Source organism: Haemorhous mexicanus, chromosome 14 (assembly GCF_027477595.1).
Source record: "Haemorhous mexicanus isolate bHaeMex1 chromosome 14, bHaeMex1.pri, whole genome shotgun sequence".
Taxonomy (NCBI): domain Eukaryota; kingdom Metazoa; phylum Chordata; class Aves; order Passeriformes; family Fringillidae; genus Haemorhous; species Haemorhous mexicanus.
The window spans coordinates 19,327,525-19,351,401 of record NC_082354.1 but is presented as its reverse complement, the minus strand read 5'-3'; the positions used below and the strand labels follow the sequence as shown (position 1 = coordinate 19,351,401).

Sequence of the window (23,877 nt, the reverse complement as noted above, 5' to 3'; positions counted from 1 at the left end):
TAATTTACTCACGGTTTTCTTGTATCCTTCTGCTGCTTCTCCTGTCTCTGTGTCAAAATAATTTCATTATAAGGCTCACAAATTATCATTTTAATGAATTTCTGGCAAGTTAATCTCCTCCTTGTAGAGGTGTAGGGTTTGGGTTTGATTCAGTGACTGATACATTTGTTGTTTACAGAGCAGGAAAACCACCAGGTGCAATGAGTGGGGCTAAACCAAAATTAAACAAACCAAACTCACATTTTTTGGACTTCTAACCACCTTCTGAGTCAATATTTCAAACACATGTCATTCAGCTGAGCTCAGATACCTTTACCCCAGTTTAACAAGAGAAAATCTTTGCAGCTGTGGAGTGCACACTTGGCCATGAACAGGAGGAGCTCCAGACCCTTCTGAACAGCCACTACAAGTCCAAACAAGCTGATGAGGTTTAAAAGAGCACTCACTGGAGCCAGCTGAGGCTGAAGGAGATTATCTAATTAATTTATGAGTTTTCTGTTCCTTCCATGTTATCTGCCTTGAGTAGCTTCTTCAAAGATGCCCTAAAATGCAGCAAAATGGGGAATTATCAGAGAAAAATAATCTGTTTTTTATGTGAGGCAGTAAGGAGAGGAAGACAGAAAAAAATGTGGGTTTGCTTCTCTTGTGTATGGAAAGGAATAGAGGTAGAGCTGCTTTAGACACTCATTCCAAAATATTTTCCATAAATGAGCTAATTTTGAAATCACCTATAATTGAACACACGGATAATTTTAGCTTTGTACACAAAGTATGGTATTGCAGAAACTGCAAAAAGAGGAAATGGCATGTGATGTATCTGTTGGATTTAGAAACACAAACTAAGAGGAAAAGTATATTTTTCTCCAAAAAAAGATTCTGGCAGTTCGTGGAAACAGTCAAGTCCCAAGCAGGGTAATGAGCAGCAATGCTGCTCTAAACATTACCCTCAGCACCAGAAACAAATGGAAAGCAATGAAAACTAGACCATGGATGAGGCATTCTTCCTTGAGCCCTCTCCAGTCAAGGTGGTGACTAATTAGGAAAATCTCCAAAACTGAGTTTTGCTCTCAGGGAAGATAATATAAATATAACTCAGCCCTATCCACTGATTCTGCTCCTGAAAATAAACTTTTAAGCATATGGTCAGGGAAGCCAATGTATAGGAAGAACAATTCTGGAACAGCATGACAACAGTCTGGAATTACACGCCAGGGCTCACACAAGTGGGTTTGCACAGCCATAATTTCATCAAATGCATCTCAGAGTTTGACAGTGGATCCCACAGAAGCACAAGGAGGATTTCCAGGAAATGCTTACATTGCTCCACTCAGCTCTGAACAGTGGGATTCATTTCTAGCGGGGGAATTTCTCTTTGTAAGTGGGGCACATTTCTTTCTTAAGTAAAATGAGATGGAAATAAAAAGCTCAAATTGCACCAGGAACCACCACGGAGAACTCTGCACCAAAATACTCCAGTGATTCTGGCCTGGGACACGTGGACAGCAGCAGCAGAGCCTGAACCCATCATTCCTGCTCTGGTTTTTGGGAACAGAACCACTGATCCCCTCCTGAGGGTGACTGCCATCAATGCACCGGGTCCCACACTGCCCAAAGTTCCTTTTCATTTTCCTGATGCTCTAACTTATCAACCAGGCTCCTGATATTTGTTAACACTCTTGTAAACAAAAATGGAACAACAGCACCCCCTCCAAGATAAAGTGATTCTTTCTTCAGATTTCCTTGAAAAGAACTATATTGAGTGTATTTGATGCCTGCAGAAGCCTGGCTCCCACTAGAAGGGAACTTGAGCAAGACTGGATGTCCTGACAATGTTTTGGATAAGTAGGTGTTCAGTCACTTGTGACACAAATGATCTGTAACTGGAGCACCATAAAATTAGGAATGTAAAAACTGATTTGTGCTCAAAGATATTCCCAAAAAAAGGAAGATAAAGTGCAGGTGATGTCATTGTGAAACTTCCCCTGTGGGAACAAATGTAAATGTTCTGTGTGCCATAGAAACCCTGAATTACAAAAGGAGAACATTGTTGTTTAGAAAATCTTTGCCAGAATTGCAGAAAAGATATCAGCACTTCAGCACTGTTAGGCTTCTTTGCTCATAAATCATTACAATAAATTTCAAGTGTCCAGTAGCATTCAGCAAAATGTGTAAATGTCAAAATCATTTGTCACAAAATCCTCCTCAGCATCACCACCTGTTTTTTAAAGGAAACAATCAGAAAAAAACCCAGAATTTGCATAATGAAGCACTTTAAACATCCTTGTTTGGTTTGCATATTTCAGTGAAGATTGGCTTTATGATCGAGTTGAGTCACAGATTTGGAATTTCTCAGTTCAATCTTATTTTACAGCTCCTTTATCCAGTTTGTTGATCAGAGCTGATATCTGGCAGTGAATTTCACCTGCCTTTTTCTTCCCAACACAGCACAAACAAAGCTGGCATGACTGGGGAAGTTTTGACTATCTGTGCACAAATCCATATTTGTTGTGGGAAGAATGCAGAGTGTATTCCAATACCACACCTGCTTGTTTAACTGTGTCTTCTGGAAAACCATACAGCAAAAAGAGGAGTACACCCTCAGAGAAGTCTGTCTGCTCACCCTCCCGAGCTGCAGCTGGCTGTGTGCTTGGTGCTTCCTCTGGGAACTGGAGAGCTCCAGCCTCTGTTTGTTTAGGATCCACACCCTGCTCATCAGTTAAGCTGTGTTCATGCCTCCTTCTGCAGGTAAAGCAAGGCTGGTGCAATAATCCCAGGTCACAGGTGATCTTAAAGGTCTTTTCCAACCTAGTCCATTCTGTGATTCTGACATTCTGTGCTTCTGTGATTCAGTGATTTTTTTTATTTTGTGGTTCTGTGATTCTGTGATTTTTTTTTTTTTTTGATTCTAAGATTCTGTGATTTTTTTTTTTGATTCTAAGATTCTGTGATTTTTTTTGATTCTAAGATTCTGTGATTTTTTTTGATTCTAAGATTTTGTGATTTATTGATTCTGTGATTCTGAGATTCTATGATTCTGAGATTTTGTGATTCTGAGATTCTGTGATTTTGTGATTTTTTTGATTCTACGATTCTGTGATTTTCTGATGCTGTGATTTTGTGGTGCTGTGGTCACCACCCTGCAGTGCCTGGAGGTCCCTGCTGCCACCAATCTCCTGGAGGAGCTGCTCCTGTGAGCAGCCCCAAACCTGCCCCAGCCCCCATCAGTCTGATCAGCAAAATTCCCCTGTGCCTGCTCTGCTTGCCAGCTTGGCTCACCCGGCTGAGGAGGGCCCAGGGAAGGAAATCCAGCAGGTTACAGAGAGGATTTCATTCCTGGTGCTGTGGAAATGAATATCCTGGAAATGAATATCCAGGGAAATGAATATCCTGCTTTCTCCTTGCACCAGAACACATCTGACTCCTGCCAGCTGCAGGAGGACAGACAGCACCTGACCCAGCAGGAAGTTAAATTTTTACAAACAGATGATACTTGATTTAGCATAACCTCTTTGGAGACAGAGTTGCTCCTTCAAGAACGATCAGAAATACGATCTGGCAGAGAGGATTGCTGTCAGCTCAGCAGAATGCCTTCTCTGGGCTCAGCATTTCTGGCTGGGCTCACTGGAGGCACAGTTAATATCCCGTGCAAGTGCAGCCCGAGCCCTTCAGACAGACAGGGCTACACCCCTGCTAAATTACACAGATTGAGAAAATAACTCTTCTGTCTGGGTGGAAATGCAGCAGGGCAAAGAAAGCAAGTGATCTTTTCTCAAGCTTTGCAGATGTATAAAAACGCTGCAGAGATTTAAAATAAAATTTAAACAAAGCTCGAGTGTCACCCTGATGTTTTAAGATTTTCTAAGCCTTCTGATGTTGACATTTTTGCAACAAACTTTCTCACACACTTTCTGTAAATAAATCATTGTTTTGCAGTCTTTTATGGAGGAAGAGAAATTTGATGGACTGTTGGTTTGTCCAGTGTCGCTGGAGAGGTGGCACTGTCACCCTCCAACCCACTGCCACTTTTGGAAATCTATAAATGCTGGAGTCAGAAATTAAACTGCCCTTTTTTCTCTTCACCTTGACAGCAGCAGTGTGTGTGTGCTCTTTCATGTCCTGTAGTGACAGTAGAGAGTAACTGTGTTGACATTTTATCCAATTTGGGTGACAATTAATGCTGGACAGAAGCTTTTTAAATACTTCTAACCATTATTAGGCTCAAACTGCTTCTTTCCTCAACATCAGCTACATGCTATTTTCAATCTCTATATTAAATATTATCTGATTTCCCTATTGTACCTGCAACACTTATTAGCATAGCCATTTATAGTTAGCCACAAAAATTACGTTTTTTTTGGTGCTAAGATTGTGAGAAATGCAGAAGTGTTTACTGCAGCTGCTGTGCCTTGCACGCCCTCACAGCACTCTGATTTACTGTGCAGTTTTCCTCAGAGGATCCCTCAGCACAAGAGGAGCAGTTTTGCACCATACCTATGTCATGTTTTCTTGAATCCACATCAAGATGCCAATGCCCTGCAGCACCTGGAAATGTGCACTGATCTTCTGCAACACCAGCCTGAGCTCTTCAAGACTGAAATTGATTTTTCTCAGAGTGGCATGTGAAGGCACAAAGTGTAGCCAGTGATCCATGGCCCAGATGAGTACAACAATACCAGCCCCAGCCCTTGGAGGAGCAGTAACTTTTTAAGTCTTTGCAAGCAACAGTGCAAGAAAAAACAGAGTGTAGTGAAGAATTTATCTTGTAAAATGCCAGGCAGTCAAGTTGTTTTACTGCTGCTGCAGGCTATTGTCAGAGCTGCTAAGTAAATGGTAGGGATGGTTTTCTTTAATTGGAAAGAGCTGGGATGCCATGGTGATGTGCTTTTTATAGCACCCTACACAAACAGATAAACCAGCCTTTCCAAACTCAGATTTTAGCAGATTTGAACCCGGTTCTGTGGTTGGAAAGGCTCAAATGCTCCCTCTGAGCACTGCAATTGCCTCTCCTTGCCCTGCCCACCTCACTGGCCTGCTGGGAGGCTGCAGGGAGGGCAGGTGAGGTCAGGATGTGCCTCTGGACACAGAGCCCAGCCCAGCCTGGCCCTGCCCATCCCTGCTCAGGGGATCCCTGGCAGCTCTGCAGCAGCACAGCGTGTCCTGGAGGGGACAAGGACCAAGGCAGTGCCACCCCTGCTGCTCTGCCAGCCCCTGGTGCCTCCCCAGGAACCCAAGGAATGGCCTCAGGTGGGCTCTCACCTGCAGAGTCCCTCACCTGACAGCTAAGACAAAATTAAGAAGCTTAAAATATTATTTAACACATCTGTGACTTGTTCTGGACTTTCAGAGTTTCACTGAAGAGTGTATGAACAAGAAAGTTTTTACTGAAAAAAACACCTGAATATGAAACCATGAATGTTCCTACCTGCCCTGGCTCCTGCAGAGTCCAGGGCTCTAAAAAGCCTGTTTACTTCTCATTAAATGTGTGTAACTGTAGGAGAATTTTCACAAGCACAAGGAGAGGTGGCACCTCAGTGAATAAAAGAACTTTGACACTGCAACACCTGAGATAACAGATCTTTGGAGCTCCAAGGGAAAAGTGACCTTTGCAATTTTAGTTCCCATTTTCCTCTCATGGAATGTGATATTTCTGTCTTTTTTTTCTCCTACTTGCAAAAAGGGATTGTAAAAAGTTCAGGTTTGACTTTCTGGAATAGTTCTTAGAAGGCCACTCAAGGTGACCAGGTGCAGATGCTTGGCTTTTTTAAAATTCAAATATAAACAAGGGAGCATGTCTGAGGTCTGGCAGGTCCTGGGTACAATTCCAGCACTGAGGAAAGGACCTGGGGGTGCTGTGCTCAGGGAGTTAAACCAGGGCAGAGGAACAACCATCCCCCCCTCACAAGAGCCCACAGACCAGTGCCCACATGTGTTTTCTTCCCCTTGCACTCACCTGTGGCAGTGGGAGGTGCTCACTCAGGATCTGTGCTCAGCATCAGAGGGAATTGCTCCTCACAGTCTCACCTGCTCAAAGCTGGCTATAAAATACTGAGAGCTCAGTGGAAAATCTGTGTGAAATCTGAGAAAATCAGTGTCAGTCTTACAGCCAGGAGAGCTGCACAAACTGAGCCCAGCTTGGAAGGCTCAGGCTGTCTCAACACCGAGTTTGTGCTGCTCTGACAAAATTGTATGGAAACGAGTGCTAGTAAATTACACAGGTGATTTCAGCTAAGATTTCCTTTCTTTAAAACTTTAATGGCAGGTGTGGCTTCTAAAGAACAGGTGATGCTAATTGATCTCTTGTATCACTTACCTTTTGAAGCAAGGCAGCCTCTGCTGATGACAGTTCCAGAGGGGCTGCTCGGGGTAGCTCCAGCTGTGGGAGGGATTGCTGGGTTCCTCCAGGCTGGGCTGCCAAGCACTTTCTGGTCCTGGTCACAGAAAGAGTAAATGAGGGTTAGGGTCAGTGATTTGCCCGTGCTCTGGCTGTGATTAGTGCAATACTGAGCAGGGTTCAGGGGGTTCCTGGGCACGGAGGGAGCTCTGTGCCATTCCCAGCTCAGAGCCCTGGCATGGGGAGCGTGGCTGGAAAAGGACATGGCAACACCCCAGGGCAGAGACAGTGACAGACTGCTTCACTCTGACTGAAAGCAGAGCTGGTAACACAGTCCTTCTTTTAAATTATGGCTTGTTAGGCCTATTTCTTAATGTGATTAATGACACAGCAGGGCCCAAGGCACGGGGCATTCATCAGCAGAGCCTGTGCCCTTAGCACAGGTGTGGAGGGAATTCCAGAATGTCACAACACCAAATTCTGCTGTGTCCACGAGGGGCTGGAGTGACAAATCACCCAAGAACAGGAGCCATTAGAATCCTGAAGCAGGAATTAATTGGTGTGTACTCAGAGAGATGTGTTTTCCCCTGAAGCTGCAAGGATTCCATAAACCTGAATGTGTAGGGCATGGGACTGTGGAGGTAAATGTGAGCACAGGAAAAACTAGAGAGAGAGAAATAATTCAGATTTAAACATTTTCCAGTGCAGGATGCCAGACAACAGGAAAATTATCTTTCTTGAAGATAGAAACTAGCTTTGGTCAAGGTTTTCTCAATGGAAGAGACATGTTCTGAATCTTGAGTTGGCAATTTAGAGAGAGAGGGAGCTGACAGTCACATAGGATGCTGACCAAGGCATAGTCTGTATACAATAAAAAAATAATACAACTTCCTTCTCAGCATCTCTGTAATTAGAACACGAAAGATCAGTTCTCAAAATCAGCCACTAATTGCAAAAAACACCCAAAGAAATAAATAACTGTCCACAGAGAACACTACTGATAAACTGAGCAGCAGAACCAGGTAAAGCCAATGAACCTGAGGACAAAAGGGCTGAAAATTCTGAGAGAAATGGAAAAGACCTGAAAAGCAAGCAGAGGCAGGGAGTCTCAGTCCCTGCAATGTAAAAATGGCTGTGATATTAGGTAATTAATTAGAAATAATGCAAGCAGATCTTGGTACTTTTTGTAACATCTGTGCATCTCAGAGCCTTTTTGATCAAATATCACATTTGTGTCTTGTTTTACCAGGAGTCATGAGTGACTCTTGCTTTCTGCCTCGTTCTGTTCATTTTTTATCTCCCTTTTCTTCCCCAACCTTGATTGTCTGCCTTGCTCTGTTATTTCATCTTCTCTTTCATGTATACTGTAAATTCTCTGGAGCACTTGTTCCTTTGTTATAGGTCTGCAGGGAGCCCTGAATAACCCAGCCATGATCTAAAAACGAGGGGATCTAAGTGATAGCATACAAATAAATGAATAAAATGTGTTTATTGCACTTCTCTAATAGAAAGAGATGATTAATGCATAATAAACACTGATTTTATTAGTTTAGAAAAACAATAAAGGGAAAATCTTGTTGGTAAGCAAGTCTTGGAAAAGTATTTCTATACAATCTCTTGTAGCTGTCCTCAGAAAAACTTCCTGGTTCTGCCTTCAAAAGCAGAGATATTCTGAAAGAATGAAAAATTAGGAGGAGAAAAAAATAAAGGCAGCTAATAATCAGTGCTGTCTGTCAAAGGAGAGCTGCTGTGAATGATGCAGTGCTGCAGTGCCCTGCCCAGGGTGGGAGATTGGGGATTGACTCTCCGGAATTGAAATTAAAGAGCAGTGCAATATCTGACACAAACCCCATTTCTCATGGCTCCAGTTCCTCCAGAAGTGGCCATCACTGAATGGACACTGACCCCAGAACTCAGAGTGTTTGTAAAACCTGCTGGGGCTGCTCTGGAGGGAGCAGCTGAGCCTGAGCATCCCCCGGGCACTCCCGGCTGGCTGGGAGGAGCCAGAGCCGGGCAGGACAGCAGGACAGGGACAGACCTCAGACTGGGCTGGGCTGCAGCAGGGCAGGGCTTGGGTCTCCACACACAGCCACTCCTGTTTGGCAGAATTAAAAATAAAATTAAAAAAAAATTGGCAAAATTAAAATACGCTTCTACTTCAACAGTAATCAAACAAAATCACAAAAAAACCCATCAAAATATCATATATAATATATAAAATATATAATATATCAAAATATATATCAGATATATTTATACTTGGTATTTATAAATCAAACAAATATATTTGAGATATAAAAATAAATATTTTATATAGATATCAAATATATTTATATGTACTATATAAAAAGCCTCCAATCATATACAAATACTATACATAACCCAACACATGCAAACATTACAATCATACATACAAAAATTTAAAAATAAAATTTAAAAAATCACAAAAACTCAAAAAAAGTTTAAAAAAGCTTTCTCCAAATCTCAACAACACAAATCAAAGATTCTAATACCAAACATAGACATTCCGCCCCCCCCCCAAAAAATGCACCCCATGAGATGAGCTGTAATTCTTCCTACATAATTATAAAAAATAATTTTAAAAATGAAACAAAAAAACTACTGCAGCTCTAACATGGGTTTGTCCCCCATTTAGGAACATTTTGGCTTCCTGCACTCCCAGCCCCAGGGAAAAGAAAACCCAACAACCTGGACTTTGTAAAAAACAAAATGAAATAAAAAAGACTCGGGAGTGGCAGTGCAGGGCAGCCTTGTCTGCGTGGGCTCTGGAGTGGGGACTCTGCTCCTGCCCCGTGCCAGCTCCCTCCAGAGCCCAGCAGGGCCCAGCCCAGCCCGGGAGGCTCCTGTGCCAGGGGATGTGCTGGGTGACCTTGGCTGCTGCCTCAGGAGGAGGTTGGAGAGTGGCTGATGCTGTGCCAAAACAGTGCTGGAAGAGCTCTCAGATGTGACATTTTATTTTTCATACCCGTGCTGCTGCTGCTGTTTCTATGTGTTTCTAAACCTGACCTCCAGATTTATCCCCTCAGGAATTTCTAAAATAATGGCACTCCATTAAGGATAATAATTGCTAAAAGTTTCCAGGGTTTGTTTTGCCCCCTTAAAAACTACTTACAAAAGTGAAATTTCATCCTTTATCTCACCTCTAGCTTTGATGGTTTTTCCTGCTCTTTAGAAATCAACAATCTGCTAATAATAGCTACTTCAGACAAGATGTGTTAAGTGGTGTTTTATAAATGATGTTTCATGGCAATGGATTACTCACAACACTCCAGCCATCTAAATTAGAATACATGTTAACAAAGAAGTGCAAGATCACCTTTCTGGAGGTATTATAAAGTTTGCATTTAACTTTTTGTCTATTTATCTTTATCTTTCCATCTTCAGTTAGTAGAACCTTCACTATCTGTACAATCAGAATAAACCTTTACCTGCTTCAGACAAAAAAAAAAAAATTGTTGATTTTAAGTCTATCATAAAATTCTCATGTCTTCAAGCAACCATCCTCGTGCAGAGAAAAATGAAAGGATAATTACCAGAATTTTTTTTTAAGGTTTCTGCCTATGATAAGTTAGTTTTATTTGACATTTGGGAAAAAACAAATTTGGGAAAAAAGAAATCTGAGAAAAACCAAATTCTTGAAACAGAGTTTGGTTTATTTTTTTCCTCTCCTAGTTTACTGTCCTTACCTGATTTCAGCACTTCTCCTTGTGCTGGGCAACCTCTGCCCAGGAGATGTGAGAAGCACCCAAGGACAGATGAGCTTGTGCTCGTGCTCTGGGGGTGCTTTGCTCCCAGGCTGGCTGAGCCTTTCTGTGCCAGCCCAGGGCACAGCTGTGGGAACAGCACTGTCACTGCCCGCCCACATCTGCCCACATCTGCACTGTCACTGCCTGCCCACATCTGCACTGTCACTGCCTGCCCACATCTGCCAACATCTGCACTGTCACTGCCTGCCCACATCTGCACTGCCTGCCCACATCTGCACTGTCACTGCCTGCCCAACATCTGCACTGCCTGCCCACATCTGCACTGTCACTGCCTGTCCACATCTGCCCACATCTGCACTGTCACTTCCTGCCCAACATCTGCACTGTCACTGCCTGCCCACATCTGCCAACATCTGCACTGTCACTGCCTGCCCAACATCTGCACTGCCTGCCCACATCTGCACTGTCACTGCCTGCCCACATCTGCCCACATCTGCACTGTCACTGCCTGCCCACATCTGCCCACATCTGCACTGTCACTGCCTGCCAACATCTGCCCACATCTGCACTGTCACTGCCTGCCCAACATCTGCCAACATCTGCACTGCCTGCCTCCCAACATCTGCCCTGTCACTGCCTGCCCACATCTGCCAACATCTGCCCTGTCACTGCCAACATCTGCCCTGTCACTGCCTGCCCAACATCTGCCAACATCTGCACTGCCTGCCCAACATCTGCACTGCCACTGCCTGCCCACATCTGTGCCATGGGAAGAGGCAGCCTGGAAATGAATCAGGCATGAGGCAGTTTTTATATGCCTGTATAAAGCAAATGTGGAATAAATCAGATTATTGTTTAATCGGCGTGGTTATTGTTTAGTGTGTCTCCAGTGCCATGGCATGTGTCCTGCAAAGGCCCTGCTTGGCTCCTGTGAACATGTCATGGATCTCTTAATGAAGAGAGATGGCACAACAAGTTCTTGCCAGAGCCAGAATCCGGGGGAAGAAAATCAGTTATAAGACAGATTCCTGCTCCAAAGACTGTGCTAGCAAGGGCATAATTCATTTTGAAAAGGGTGCATTAATTAGAACTTCCTTTCTCTGAAAACAGGGAGCAGTCCCTTCTGCTGGTTAATATTTCCCAGGGAATCCCTGAGGTGGAAGCTCCTGAGCTCAGCTGCTCCCACCCCTCCCAGAGGGCCTTGGGCCAGTCTGGTTTTCATTTTCACCAAGAATTCCCTTTCTCAGCCTGTCACAAACCTATGGCACCACCTTAACTACCAAAAAGTTGATTTTCCCATGTTGAAATGAGATTTCCTGCATCATGGTTTATGCCCACTGCTGCTCATCCTGTCACTGGGCACTGCTGACATCTGGTTGTGGGTTTTTAAAGGAACTTCATTCTAATTATTGTTTAAAAACAAAACCTGTGAAAAAAAATATTTGCAGTTCTGAAAAAATACAGAAGGCACTGCTTAATCCAAAGTGTCTTTTTATAACTGAATCCCTGCTCTTGGTAGAACACTTCATTGTCACAGTGTGCCAAAGCACCTTTCAGCCATAAATTTAGCAGTAAAAAGGACTTTGAAAACCAAAAGAAATGACAAAGATTATTTGTAAGCAATTCGCAAGCAATTTTTGGGCGCAGACAAAAATGGGATGTAACCCAAATGGTTTTGTGGGCTAAGATCCCTGGGATGAGCAATTTCCTGTCCAAGGGAACCGACTCTGTTGTTAATTAACCCTGGATGAAAGGTGTCCCTGCTGTTCCCTCTGCCCACAGGTGCTGCAGCACCCACTGCTGCACCCACCCAGGCACTCAGCAGCACCCTGAGCTGCTCTGCCTTCACCAAGAGCAGGAGCCTGCTCAGTGCCCCAGTTTGTTCTCCTCCCAGTGCACCATGAAGCCCCCCAGGCTCCCACAGCTCCTGCCCTGCCAACGTCCTGGCAGGAGATGAAATCTGAACTCCTTGATGGAGCAGGCTCTGCTGCAGCTGGGGGCTGAGAGCATCCCCACTCTCAGGGAAGGAGATTTCAGCCCTGCACACCCTGCCAGGCCTCCAAGGGCTCCAGAGCTCACCTTCTGCAGGCATCAGGGGGAGCTTGGTGCCCTGGGCTCCACTGTAAAATTCGATTCCTGCGTGGCACTCCTGGGCTCCTGAATTCAAAGATAATTCTCACTTGCTTTTGCTGTTCTCAAGGAAACAACCAGCTCCATGTGACTCATCACTTTGTGGGAGTTCAATGCCAAGGCTGCTTGCACACAAAAGAAAATCACATAATTATACTAAATTTTGTAAATCAAAAACCTCTTTGTAATTGCCTTAAGATTATTTCATATTCCGTTCTCAGAAGATGCTTCCCTGTGTAGCCATTTAGAAGGAACATTTATTACAAAAGTTAATTACAGTTTCTTAAAGAATTAAATAGGCTTTTTTGATCTTTTGGGGTTTTTGGTTCCAAAGAATATCTTTGTTACATGCACACTGAAATTTTGGGTTTATGTTTCAATTTTGCCCAGATTTTTGACAATCTGATTAAGGAAATGTCATTTAGTTTTCCTGTACATGCATCTAATCAGTAAAACATATTTTATTGAAGTAGTGTCGGGCAGAAAAATGCCAAACACTGCATCAGTGCTGTTCTTAACAGTCTCTGAACTAATTTTAACTTCAGGAAAATACTTTAAAATTAAAAAGGAAGGGGAAAAATACAGAAACATTTTAAATAACATGCTATTTCAACATACAGATGAAAACAGACAGGGCTTTCAAAACATCACTTAATGGCTGGGAAGAAAACTGATTAAGAAATTAAAGTTTTTCCAGTTTCTGCCATATTTTTGTGGGGCTTCTTGGAGTCCAGCCCTGCCAATCCAGCAACCAGCAGCTATTTCTGATGTGTTGTTTCCTAACTTAAACACAGTCTGTCACTTGAATCTCTAGAGAAAGTTATTGTCTAGAAAAACTGCACTGGTAAAGGGGAGAAAAAGAGCAGAAAAATCCCTTCTAATTACTGCTGTATCCACCTGGGGACTGAGCAGAGGCATCCAAAATCTCTCCTTATTTCTTCCAATAGAGTAGAGCCAAAGGAAATTCTCAATTTGAGCCCAGCTCTGCCTGGGTCCTGTTTACCAAAAGGAATTTCTGGGCTCCAGGCAAGTGGGGAGAGGCAATAAAGAACTTCTCATCATTTAATAACCAGTCACAGAGCTCTGTTTAGGCAATTCTAATGCTTCAGAAAATTGGATTTGGATGAGGTCTCTGCACCTTAATTTGCTCTCCCTTTGCATTTCCTGCTAAAGGGCTGCTCCATAACCCACAGCCCACAGCTCCCAGGTGTTTTATTGCCTTTGTGACAGCAGAGCCCTGCTGCTGCTCACCTGAGCAGGCACAAATTCTGGCTTCTGACACTGCCGGGGGTTTCCCACCTTTGGCACTCCCTGCCTTTCTCTGAATGCTCTGCAAAGCAGCTCCTCCTCTTCCTCAGCTTCCCCCTTACCCATGGGCCTGGGACCAGAACACAGGGAATGCTCAGCCCAGTGTACCTGGGAGCAGAGCACAGAGAATGCTCAGCCCAATGCCCCTGGAATTCTCAGCCCAGTGCTCCTGGAAGCAGAGCAAAGGAATTCTCAGCCCAGGGCTCCTGGAAGCAGAGCAAGCCAATTCTCAGCCCAGTGTACCTGGAATTCTCAGCCCAGTGCTCCTGGAAGCAGAGCACAGGGAATTCTCAGCCCAGTGTACCTGGGAACAGAGCTCAAGGAATGCTCAATTCTCCTGGAAGCAGAGCACAGGGAATTCCCAGCCCAGTTCTCCTGGAAGCAGAGCACAGGGAATTCCCAGCCCAATTCTCCTGGAAGCAGAGCACAGGGAATTCCCAGCCCAATTCTCCTGGAAGCAGAGCACAGGGAATTCCCAGCCCAGTTCTCCTGGAAGCAGAGCACAGGGAATTCCCAGCCCAATTCTCCTGGAAGCAGAGCACAGGGAATTCCCAGCCCAGTTCTCCTGGAAGCAGAGCACAGGGAATTCCCAGCCCAATTCTCCTGGAAGCAGAGCACAGGGAATTCCCAGCCCAATTCTCCTGGAAGCAGAGCACAGGGAATTCCCAGCCCAGTGCTCCTGGAAGCAGAGCACAGGGAATTCCCAGCCCAGTTCTCCTGGAAGCAGAGCACAGGGAATTCCCAGCCCAGTTCTCCTGGAAGCAGAGCACAGGGAATTCCCAGCCCAATTCTCCTGGAAGCAGAGCACAGGGAATTCCCAGCCCAGTTCTCCTGGAAGCAGAGCACAGGGAATTCCCAGCCCAATTCTCCTGGAAGCAGAGCACAGGGAATTCCCAGCCCAATTCTCCTGGAAGCAGAGCACAGGGAATTCCCAGCCCAGTTCTCCTGGAAGCAGAGCACAGGGAATTCCCAGCCCAATTCTCCTGGAAGCAGAGCACAGGGAATTCCCAGCCCAGTTCTCCTGGAAGCAGAGCACAGGGAATTCCCAGCCCAGTTCTCCTGGAAGCAGAGCACAGGGAATTCCCAGCCCAGTTCTCCTGGAAGCAGAGCACAGGGAATTCCCAGCCCAGTTCTCCTGGAAGCAGAGCACAGGGAATTCCCAGCCCACTGCTCTTTTCCCTCTGCTTTGGGGACAGCTTTGAGCCCTTCCAAAGCCACCTGACAGGTTCACAGCTCCTGCCTGCAGCCTGGCTGAATTCCAGCCTCATCATTGCATTCCACCTACCCCAAATTCTCCCTTTAGCTCAGAAACAGGACTGTGTGCCATTTTCTGAGCTCTGAGGCTTTGCTTATGAGCTCCCAGTGAAACTGAAGAGAAAGGCAGGCAGGGTTTGGCTCACTGGTCTAAAACCATTACCTACAATGCAGCAATTGTTCAGGAAAGCCAGTGAAACCACCAGCCAAGAGCTGGGCTGGAATTCTGCACCAAAAGCTGCTGCAGGCCCCTTTCCAGACTGCTCTGTGGCAGCACTTGAGCTCCTGTTCTGCTTTAGTCAAACTGCTGTGGAATGAAAATATTTTGATATGAAATCTGGGACCCACAAGCAAATGCCCAATATAAACTTTAGGATAACATTCCCCCTTTCTGGAAACTATTAAGTGGCTCCATTTTTATTTCAGTGGGGAATTAAAGGTTTCCAAAACTTTGTTTTCCAGGAAAAAGAAATGTCAGTCAGTAGTGGAATTTGCTTTTCAGGCCCTAATGTAAATCTTACTCTTGGAGCAGAGGAGTGACCTGAATCTTCCAGAAGTTCTAGCTGTTTTTCTTTATTAACACCTTCCAGCCATATGAATTTTCATTTGTACTTGGAATATATTTCTAAACATTTGCAGTTCTCTGCTTCACCATTAACAAACTGATCATGAAGTCTAAAGGGAGATAAACCAGGCAGAAGGACTGACATCTGCAAGATAAAAGCAGTTTAACATGAGTTAAATATGAACTATTAAGCAGTAAGATTTTTGAGACTTGCAGAATCTTTTGGTGTTTAAAATTTAAAGCCAGAACAGAGAAGAATCATTAATAAGAGGAATAAAAGTGGCATCTTGATGCATATGGGAAGAGTGGGTATAGCTATGCATACAAAAAACTGGTCTTGAAGAAGGATCATCAGAACGTGAATAAAATGAGAAAAATTATGTGAGATAGAGCTAAGAGAGGCAGACAAAAGGAAGTTAAAAGGAGGACAGTGGAAGAGGAGGTAAACTGACATAATTTCCTGCTCAGCATTTCACTTATTTTCCTTTAGCTCCCAGGAGCATCCTGAAATCAGCAGTTTCTTGTCTCAGTTACCCCCGTGCTAGGGAAGGAGCTGGGGCTCAGATTTGCTGCTAAGTTGACAGAGGGATTTTGGCAGTAATCTGCTCGGGTGGCTCACTGCTCACCAGGCTGCTGAGATGTGCCTTCACACAGAACTCCTTTGTTTGCCTGCTGTGTGGGAGAGCACAGCAGTGCTGTGGGCACTCTGACCTGCCCTGGGAGCTCTGCTGGGCTGGGGGGGGCTCTCTGTGAACCCCATGGCCACACACAGCACCCCAAATGTCACCTCTGCCCCTGGTGCCAGCCAGGAAAGGTCTGTAGAGCTTGGGAGTGCTGAGAGCAGGGCTGCTGGGTGACAGCACAAACTGGGAGCCACTAAAGCCTGCCTCAGCTCTTTAGTTTTCCTCCCTACCAACTCTGATGCCTTGGGGAAAGTCACTTAACTGCACTAGAAGCCCACTGTACCTCCAAGGAAGGAAGTCCAAACCCAAATAAACAAACAGGCCTTCCCAAAGAGATTCAGCCTCAGCAAGGATTTGGTCTGCTGCCCTGAAAATGCAGAAGCAAATAAAAGCTGGATATCTGGGTGTGATGTGCTTGAACAAGTGAACAAAATGCACATTACAGGCATCTGTGTGGGTGTGAGCAGTTCTCCTTCTACAGCCAGGGCACAAGGGTGACAGATTCTGGTTTTGGGGGCAGGTGATCAGCACGAGGACAACTACAGTGTTCATCAATGTTCTCTGAGTGGATTCCATGGAAATTGCACCTGCACCCAGCAGTCAGTAAATCATTAGATTGGAATTTAGTAAATCCATGAGATTAGAAGTTGGTGAAACCAAACGTTTTCCACCCAGCTGGACCTGAGCATTGTCCTTTGACTTTCTCCTGTAGGGTTTTGCAGCCCTCTAACAGCTGCTCGGTGTGGCAGGACAGGGAACAAACTCTGGTTTTCCTGGGCACTTTGGGCCTCCTAGAGCAGCCTGGCTGCCTTGCTTTTCACTGATAACATTTGCATCTGCTGCACCTGATTGTGTCTGCTCACAATCCCAGTGCTGATGCTTTACCTCTTCCTTTGGGTTACTGCAGATGTTTGCTGATTAAATACAAAATGCCTTTCAAACAAACTACAGATCTGTTCCACACTGCCCTGGACATCAGGAGAGAATTTCCCTGGCAGGAGGTTTCCCAGGCTGAAGAGACAGAGTGCTCAGAAGGAGGAATTTCCTTTCTGCAGGAGGGAGGAGGGCTCTGCTCCTCTGGGCCTTTCTCCCTGTGCATGCCTCTTTGCAAATGAAACTCAGCACATGGGCTGCATGAGGAAAAGCACCATGAATACCAAGGCAGCCCTGAGCTGCAAAGGAATGAAAAATGCATTGGTTCTAGTTAAAATCGATTTTTGCCTTGGAAGTAAGTATTGGATTCACTTTCTGTCTCTCTCCCCAAAACACTTTGGGCAGATGGAAAATATCACTGTAAGTGCTGTACAGTGCACTGGTAAATAAACACCAAATAAACAGCCCAGAAACCGTGCTGGGAGTGCCAGGGAAACTCATTCCCACTGTTTCCCTGCAAAAGGGGGAAAGCCTCTGGAATGAATTCAGAGAGTTCTGCTGTGATGATCCAAGAAATAAGGGAAGTTCTCCTCCCTCCCCCAGGACACACGAGGTATAACTGGAGCAGAGGAATTTCCAGAACTTTAGAGTCCCTAGGACTGTGGAATTATCAAAAGAAAAGAGAAGAAATGGAACATGAGCCAATCCATTTATGTCCTGAGCAGAATTTTGACAAAGTTTTCATTTTCCTTTTTAAAAAACAAGGTCACAAAGGGTTGCATGAAATTACAGAAATAAGGTTTTGTATACTGAGTAATAAACAGAGCAACTGCTGGGTTCTTCATGCCTCTCTTTAAATTAAGATAAAATAAATGCCTGATCTGAGTGTTTGCAGTAATTGCTGACTTTAAGTAAAGCTACTGGTGAGTGTTGATGGTGATTGTGCAGCCACAGGGGGACTCAGAGGACATTCAGAGGTGGGGAAAGCTGCAGCAGGAGCTGCTGAATCCTGGAATGGCTAAAGGTGGAAAAGCCCTGTGAGAACTTGGTCAGCACAGCCAGTGCCTGTCACCAACATGTTTTATGAAAAATCCTTTCCTTAGGATTTTTCCCTCCTGAGAAGCTGAGAGGCCTCAGGAACAAACTGTGAACAATTCTTATCTGCTGCTGTGGGATGCAGCAGGTGGATCTGGGATTGGTCTCACCTGGTTGTTTCTCATTAATGGCCAATCCCAGCCCAGCTGTCCAGACTGTCTCAGTCAGAGACAAACCTTTGTTTATTCCTTTTCTATTCTTAGCCAGCCTTCTGATGAAATCCTTTCTTCTCTTCTTTTAGTATCGTCTTAATATATTATCTATCATAAAATAATAAATCAAGCTTTCTGAAACATGGAGTCAACTTTCTCATCTCTTCCCTCATCCTGGGACCCTTGTGGACAATACTACAAGTGCCTGACTCTGTGCCTGGGCAGCAGATCTGAACCCCCTGAACATCTCCAGGGATGGAGACCCCACCTGTGCCAGAGCCTGGCCACCACTGCCAGTGCAGAAACCTCTCCTGAGACCCAGTCCCCAAAATCTGCACTGAGACTTCTTGCCCAGGTGAGGAAAACATCCCCAGAGCTCTGAGAGGCCCCAGAGGGGTTGGCAGGGCACAAGGAGGACAGGTCTGCTCTGGTGTTGCCAGTTTAGAGCACACACACTTCATGGGAACACCTGGGAACCTTTCCTGCCAGGGCTGAGCTGTGGGACACGAGCACAGAACGGAACAAGTCGTGAGGCACTGGAAGGGAGGGGAAAATGAACCTGAAAGAACCAAACTGAGGGAGAGTTGTGGACTCACCTCTGACACAGAGCTTGGAAAGACCATCCTCCAGCCCAAGAAATCTCCTGGGGCTGCCACAGCTCAGGGTGACACTGCTGTGAGAGCCTTCCCTCTGCAGGATCTCTGCTCCTCCACCTCCCAGCTGTTTTCTCTGTGGCTGGGGGTGTTGCAGGACTGCACAACCTGGTTTAAAGCATGGTAAAAGTCATTATCTTTCTATTGTAATTCCTATTTTCTTTGGTATTCTCAGTGAGGCTTCTGCAAATCCATCCCCTGATGGCTGCAGCACTGTGGGAATCCCTGGTGTATGCCTTTAGAGATTAACTCATGTGTTCTTGCATTGGCATGCAAATTCTGAGGAACTCTGCTCAGGTTTGTGCACCTGCACTTCTGCAGGCATTTTGGCACTAGGTCACACCAGGCTTCCACTGTAATCTGCATTTCTGTTACTAGCTAATCAAGCTGCAGTTAATGACTGTAACCAAGCCCTCATGTCCTGCTCTCAGTGCTCTCCTGGGAAATGCCACGTTTTGCATATCTGCACCAAACTCTGCCATGGCTGAATTCTGAACCTCAGAGCTTTCTACTGTATAAAATGTCATTCTTCAGGCTTGAATACATTCTGATAAAATCCAGAGATTTCTCTTCCCAGCTCCCCAAAATACATCCTTTTCTCCCGAAAACTTCCAAAGTTTGCTGTAAATTATTCCCTTTGTGGTCACACAGACTCTTTCAACACACAGAAAAACCCATGCTCAAGCTAAGAATTAGCTGTCTGCTGTTCTCTGCTCTCCCTGCATCTCAGACCTGTGCACACAAACCCCACAGTCCTCTACACTTTTTTAAAATGAAACTGATTTTTCTCTGTTTTGATGTGAGATATTTCAGGAGAATAATGCCTCCAAGAAAGCTGGCTGCAACTTCTTTTTAAAAGATTTGCTTTCTCAAGACTGGATTTTCAGTTGGTGGATTTATATTTTTGCAGAACTGCTGGCACAGAAATGATCAGTTTGCTTTGCCTAGTTGAGCATGGTGAATATTGTCTCTTGGATAATTCTCCTGGGAAAAGATACAGGCATAATGAGACTTATTCATGTACATAAAGGATATGCAGTTAATATGGAGCCACAATTACCAGAAATTAAATTCTAAATGCTCCTGTGAAAGCCTCAGAAAAGGCAGAAAGAGACCTCATAAAGGAGAAGACAGGGATCTAATAATGGGAATGAAGGAGAGCTGTTGGGGTGTGGGAATTGGGATGCTCATGAACCAGGACTTGCATGGCTCTGCCTCATCCCAATCCTGCATCCAGATTTTGTGTCTGCAGCACCTGAGTGCCCCAAACATCCTCTGGGCACCTGCAGGGCCTGCTAGACTCCCATGTAAAATAAATTCATAAATCCATAAACCACAGATGCATTGAGAGCCTGAAGAACAGTTTTAAAAGCAAATCAAGATCTGTAAGACTCTTTGCTGTCCAGCCCTTTCTCAGTCTAGGAATCCACTTAGTTATCAGTTTTTCCTCACACACAAACATGTTAAAAACCTCTTCCATTGTACAAGAAAAGAGAAGATTTGCCCTCAGTGTTGCACTTTTGAGTCTGAGAATTCCTCAGCCTGGGAAGGGACAGGAGATGTTTCCCATCTGGGGACATCCCTGTGCTTGCCCCACTTGCATTTAGAAAGCCACAGCTCTAAGGCAGAGAATGCTGATTCCCACCCTTTGTGTGTTTGACCAATGTGAGAACATTGTCAGAGAGGAGCTGCACTCCGTGCCTGCAGCACTCATCTGGACTAAGGAGCTTAATGAATCACAGTCTGGTACACCAGCATGACACCAGCACAGAGAGGGTCCCCAAACAGCCCAGCCCCTCAGTTATTGGATCTGGGACCATCCTGCAGGGGTTTCACTCTGAGGGCAGGCTCAGAACTCCCTGAGTGCACCCCAATCCCCACAGCCCCCAGCCTGACCCCTTGGGAAGGCTCAGCTGGAGCAGGGGCTGGGCAGAGCTAAAGGATAAAGCAGGGATTGATTCCAAGGATCTCCTCCATGGATCCACCTTGGGCAGCACCAGAGCCCAGCCAGGGCTGCACCCAAGATGAACCAAAATGGCCCCAAAATGAACCCAAAATGAACCAAAATGGTCCCAAAATGAACCCAAGGTGAACCAAAATGGTCCCAAAATGAACCCAAAATGAACCAAAATGGTCCCAAAATGAACCCAAAATGAACCAAAATGGTCCCAAAATGAACCCAAAATGAACCAAAATGGTCCCAAAATGAACCCAAAATGAACCAAAATGGTCCCAAAATGAACCCAAAATGAACCAAAATGGTCCCAAAATGAACCAAAATGGTCCCAAAATGGCCCCAAAATGAACCAAAATGGTCCCAAAATGAACCCAAGGCGAACCAAAATGGCCCCAAAATGAACCCAAAATGAACCAAAATGGTCCCAAAATGAACCAAAATGGTCCCAAAATGGCCCCAAAATGAACCAAAATGGTCCCAAAATGAACCCAAAATGAACCCAAAATGAACCAAAATGGTCCCAAAATGGTCCCAAAATGAACCAAAATGGTCCCAAAATGAACCAAAATGGTCCCAAAATGGCCCCAAAATGAACCAAAATGGTCCCAAAATGAACCCAAGGCGAACCAAAATGGCCCCAAAATGAACCCAAAATGAACCAAAATGGTCCCAAAATGAACCCAAAATGAACCCAAAATGGCCCCAAAATGAACCAAAATGGTCCCAAAATGAACCCAAGGTGAACCCAAGGTGAACCCAAAATGAACCCAAAATGAACCACAATGGTCCCAAAATGAACCCAAGATGACCCAAAATGGCCCCAAAATGCACGGCTGGGCACGGGGTCTCTCCCTGGGATCAGCTCTGCTCCATTTGCACCTTGCAGTTCATTGTCCCAGCCCAGCTTTAGGCCATGAATTCCATCCTGCTTGTTTTTCTCTCTTCAGTTCACCATTGTTTATCCTTTTTTTGGGCCTGGAGCTTGCACCAGTTGTCCTTGGACAAGCTGGAAAAGGATTGCTCTGCCCACCTGCCCTGTGCAGAGAGCTCACCACCCCCTGACGTGAGGCTCAGAGTTACACCCTAGAGCAGCACGGAGTCTGAAAAAGATAAAAGCTAAACCTGAGGCATCATCAGAGGCCAGAGCTCATCACCATCATCATCCTCACCCCTCGGTGACCCCGCTCTCTGAGGAGCTGTGGTGCAGAGGCAGAAAAGTCTCTGGAAAACTTCCCACTTGGAAGAGCAGCACATGGGGTTAAACATCAGCCTGATGATGGTGCTCTCAGACACAGCCTGGAGAAGCCAGGTCACTGAAAATCTTCATTTTCCACCCATCTTTTTCCACTTTGTTTTCACTTTGTTGCTTTTTAATGTTTCTTTCCACTATGGAAGGTCTGAGATCTCTGCAGCATTTTCAAAATGGAAAACATGAAAATGAATGTTTTACCTTGAAAGTTCACTGTGTCACCACTGGGACTTCTGTTCCACTGCTGAAGGAGTTCCTTTAAGGTGTTAATAAAAGCCAAACAATACAAATGCTCCCTTAATCTAGAACATTTGAAAAAATATTCAGAGAATGTTTTAACAGAGATTTCCAGTTCTACCTTGTCCTGGCTGAATTAAAATCTAGAAGTGATTATCACAATTGTCATTTGGCACTTCCATCATTAGTTAATCATGAAAGAATAAAGGTGGAAGGAAAACCCACACATTTTTCACATGTCCATGTGTGTTTATTCCTTAACATGCAATATTGAGTATCCCAAGGCTGTGTATTGAGCACAGCTGTTTGAACTTGACTTCAATCAAGCTATAATGGGGCAAAAATCTTCTTCCAAGTCACTTTGGGTGTCCTAAAAGTGATAAATCATAGAAGGATGGGAAAGCAGAACAAAGGAAGGCCTCAGGAGAAACTGCCAGCCACCCATTCCTCCACATTTCCATCAGAGCAGCTCGTGCAGTGCTGATCTGGAATTCAGAGCTAAAGCTCAGATTTAAAAGAGGTCACACACCCCATGACAGATTTCTTGTAGAACAATCTTGATAATTTATTCATCAAGATGGTATCAGCTAGGAGATGGCAGTGGGGAAGGGAAGCAGAAACAGGGCAGGATGAGGAGGGATGTGGGAGAATCAGGGTAGGCTGCACGGCTGTCAGAGCAGGAGGAAAACACTACTGATAAAACAAAATTAAAAATGAGAATTAAATGAATTAAAGTAATCTAGTAAAGGAACCTAATACACAATGTCAGGTCTGGATAGTAATTATAGTGTCAAAATCAGGAGTGGAAGCAGAAAGCACTGCAGTTGGGAAAGTAAAACAAAAAATAAAGTGAACTATAAAGCTGTGATTGAAGGGTACACAATAATAAGCACAAAATTAAGGAGACCATAACGTACATTTAGGACAAAAGCACTTGAGAAAATCTTCAGTGATTCAGAGGCAGGAAAAGGAAAAATGTCATGTCAGTTACATAAAAGCGTTGAATGAAATATCAAATGAGAGGATTATGCAGTAAAAGTATATTTGCAGGAGCTGCACAAAGATGAGGAATGAAGATAAGTAATGAGTTCTGTATAAATAAGTGACAAATTAATGGGATTCTATTACAAAACAGGAAACTGAACAATGCTCAGAAATAAACAGAAATAAACTACAGGGTGTTGTCAGCAGAGAGAAAATTCTTAGGGTCACAAAGAATTAAAGAGCTACTAAAAATTAAATATGGTACCATTGTCTGTGGAAACAACAAATTAATTGCAGACTGACAAAAATGGTGGCATTGCAGCTTTGTGGTACTTCATCTCCCCAGTTAGTAAATTGGGTAAAATAAATTAGTAAAATAAAGTCCTGGGGCTCTCAAGAACACCTCCCTGGCTTACCTTCAGGTAGTCATGAAGAGTTCAGCTCCCAGGCAGGCTCAAGGTGAGCATGGGGAGCCAGGATTGCACAGCTTAATTCCTAGAGAAATTGCAGCAAAAGTAGTTAAACGTGGCTGTTACCTGGCCAGCTTCTGCATAAAATAATCTGTTAAATATCTGTTGAATACAGACTGAAAACTCCTGAGTGGTGCTTGGTTTTCAGGTGGGAAAAAAAAAAAAAAGGATAAAAGTTTGAGAAAAAACATTTTTTTTTTCTTTTCTT

At 44.5% G+C, this 23,877-nt stretch overlaps 1 long non-coding RNA gene across 1 annotated transcript in view; it reads right to left on the bottom strand.

Moving 5' to 3' along the window:
- Positions 1-23,877, bottom strand: part of LOC132333861 (uncharacterized) — a 59,051-nt gene that overhangs the window by 13,997 nt on the left and 21,177 nt on the right. Inside the window, exons 7-12 of the long non-coding RNA XR_009488276.1 lie at positions 22,180-23,694; positions 18,716-18,880; positions 12,139-12,311; positions 8,370-8,426; positions 6,311-6,428; positions 5,951-6,076 (exon numbers count right to left, since the gene is read on the bottom strand). This is a non-coding gene — a long non-coding RNA (uncharacterized LOC132333861). The remainder of the gene's footprint in view (positions 1-5,950; positions 6,077-6,310; positions 6,429-8,369; positions 8,427-12,138; positions 12,312-18,715; positions 18,881-22,179; positions 23,695-23,877) is intronic.